This window comes from Silene latifolia, chromosome 2 (genome assembly GCF_048544455.1).
Source record: "Silene latifolia isolate original U9 population chromosome 2, ASM4854445v1, whole genome shotgun sequence".
NCBI lineage: Eukaryota > Viridiplantae > Streptophyta > Magnoliopsida > Caryophyllales > Caryophyllaceae > Silene > Silene latifolia.
In genome coordinates this window covers 119,328,806-119,331,835 of record NC_133527.1, presented here as the reverse complement: position 1 = coordinate 119,331,835, position 3,030 = coordinate 119,328,806, and the positions used below count along the sequence as shown (strand labels likewise).

The 3,030-nt window shown below is 39.0% G+C and overlaps 1 non-coding gene across 1 annotated transcript; it reads left to right on the top strand.

The window, feature by feature from the left end:
- The first annotated feature begins 560 nt into the window (after positions 1 to 560).
- On the top strand, positions 561 to 667 carry LOC141644812 (small nucleolar RNA R71). The gene has a single exon (XR_012544418.1). It is a non-coding gene; the product is annotated as a small nucleolar RNA R71 (small nucleolar RNA).
- The last annotated feature ends 2,363 nt before the right edge of the window (positions 668 to 3,030 follow it).

Here is a 3,030-nt window from a genome sequence, read left to right as displayed (position 1 = left end):
TAGGATTTCTCATTGGAGGTGGGGTGTATGTGGGTTTAGGGTTTTGGACGTTTTGGCTCTTATATGAGAGGTTTGGGTGGAACTTGGTATTTTTATTGTAATAGTTGGAATAAGGGGTGCCATTTTTGTATGCTTAGAAAGCATTCACTTGCTCACTTGTTCCCCTCCATTCGTGTTGGTCATGTCCCAAGGTTCCACAACTCTCACACACTCCATTTGGGATTGAAGATGTTGCCATCATGGCATTGACATGTTGTTTGGGTGATTGAGAAGCTTCATCAAGCTTGGCCATGGCTTTCTCAAACTTCAAGTTTATGGTATCGATATGAGCACTTAGTTGGGCACCCAGTTGTGTGATGGAGTCGACTTCATGCCTCCCTCCCCTAGCAGCGTTTCTTGGCCTACTATATTGAGAGTTATGAACCGTCATTTCTTCGATCTTAGCCCATGTTTGGTTGTCATCAACCTTGGAGAATCTTCCATTAGAACCAATGTTGAGCACATTTCTCGAATCTTCATACAACCCATTCCAAAATTGTTGAACATGGAACCATTCACTTAGTCCATGATGAGGACAAGAGCAACATGTATCCTTGAATCTCTCCCAAGCCTCATATAGGGACTCTTCATCTCTTTGCTTGAACCCGGTGATTTGGGCTCTCAACATGTTAGTCTTCTCCGGAGGATAGAACTTCTTGTAGAAAGCAAGTGCTAACTTCTTCCATGAGTCAATTCCAAGGGTAGCCTTATCTAGGCTCTTTAACCATTGATTTGCGGTTCCGATCAAGGAAAAAGGAAACAACACCGATCGAATTTGGTCTTGAGTCACCCCGGTTTGAGAGATTGTATCATAATAGTCACAAAAAGTCTCCATATGTAGACGAGGATCCTCACCAGGCATCCCTCCAAATTGACTCCTCTCAACTAATTGTATGAATGCAGATTTGGCAATAAAATTAACGGTTAAATGTGGCGGTGTAGGAGTACCATTTGGTAGGTTCTCCAAAGTTGGTACGGAATGAGATGAAAACTTAGGCATTGTGGGTTGATTTTGTGGTTGGTTTGGATTGGGTTTTCCTCTCCATGTCTTGCAAAAGGGTTGGTAAACTCAACACTATCCGATTGGACAATACCAATGTCCACAAGTTCTCCAATACCCACAATTGTCGGAGTTCCTCTAACAATTCTTATAATATTGGTGAAGGTTCTTTCAATCTCGGGATCAATAGGCAAAAGTCTACCTTGTGATCTCCTAGACATGCAAGCAGCAAACAACTATAAAACAATTAAAACTACCTTGAGGAGTTTGACTTCCCCAAGGTTAAGAAAGACACAACTTAAACAATAAATGATAACAATTCAATTAAACATCGTCCCCGGCAACGGCGCCATTTTTGATACGGTTTAAAACTTTGTCGTCTAAGCTAACCAATCAAAATAATATTTATAGACTCAACTAACTACTCTTAGTAGAGTGGCAAGTAAAGGTCAGATCTCAAAGGACGGGTATTGAATCAAGTTTTCGGTTGTAGAGAGCTATGTCATAGGGTGTCACAAATTGGGTTGAGATTGAGGGTTGTAAACTAAACTACTTAACAATGAAATGTAAAGAAATGAAAGCAAAACAAAGCAAGTAAGCAAATAGAGTTTGTAAACAATTGATTAAGGCACTAGGGTGTCATGGGTTTATAGGGGATTCATGGTGGAGATCATACACATGTTTACATAGTTGCAAGCAAATTATTGTTGTACTGGAATCGAGTTAGTTTATGTCTTACATTTCCTAGGAAGATTTGGGTCCTGGAGCCGAGTCGGTCAAGAACTGTACAACACCTACAAGTCGACTTAGTTTCTTCCTATTCAACCATATGCATGGTCTAACAAGCCTTGAGTTAGTTTATATCTTAAAAGTCTTGTTGAATGGATAACAGATTCATGCAAGGTTGTCAATCAAGCAATTCATCAAGCATAACATGTGCATAAGTTGAAACTACAACAAGCAAGCAATCTTATGAAAGCATATTAGATTAAGTATGGACCTACCCCCATGTTTTAATTCCCTTAATCCCCAGTTAACCCCAGCTAGGAGACTACTCACTCATGGTTATAGTAAACATGCTAGCTAATAAAGGTGTCAATCATATTAATAAGGTTAAACATGGTGAATGAGTAAAGCAATAATTAATTAAGTAAAGGGTAAAAGAGATTATACCAACTTAAGGATGATCCAAATAATAAGAAAAGAATAATAGAAGAACACTTGTTGAATGATGAAGAGTTGTCAAGTGTTCAATAAACCCCAAATAGTCTTCAAATTACCCAACTAAATCTAAGAACACTCGAGTCATTAAAGAGGAATTAATATTTGATTAATATTAAATTAAGTAAATACAACTTGGTTAATAAGATCTACAAAGCTAAATTGGTAAATTAACTTGATTAAAACTTTATTATTAATATGTAAACTTGGTCATTAATCCCCTAAAACAATGGGGTATTTATACTAAGTACAAGAATTAGGGTAACTAAGGGCTTAAATGACGATTAAGTTCCTATAAAGAAGATTAGTGCCTTGCAAGTCCCATAAGGAGCCGCCCGACTTGTCCTTGAAGTATGCTCGAGCTGCCTCGTGATCCGCTCGACTTGACCACGGGACTCCCGGATTGTGGCTTGGGACGCTCGTTCTGAGCTCGGGACACCCGAATCCTTGATCATCTTTTCTTCTTCTTCTTTTGACTGCCTAAGGATCCATAGGGATCGTTGAGGGGTTGTGGGGGTCTTCATCATTGCCCATTCTACTTGATTTATTCATTTAGGCCTTTAGTATTGGTCTCCTCTTTATTGCTTGGTCATTAGATGCACTCCATTTAGCTCCATAAGTGCAAGGTTAGCAATCCTCTTCTACCAAGGACACAAAACTTCAAAGAATATGAAAACTAGGGAACTAAAGATAAAAAACGACCCTAATAAGCACTAGAAACCATATGAACGAGGCTAGTTTGGGGACTAAATGTGCACAAATATGAGTCA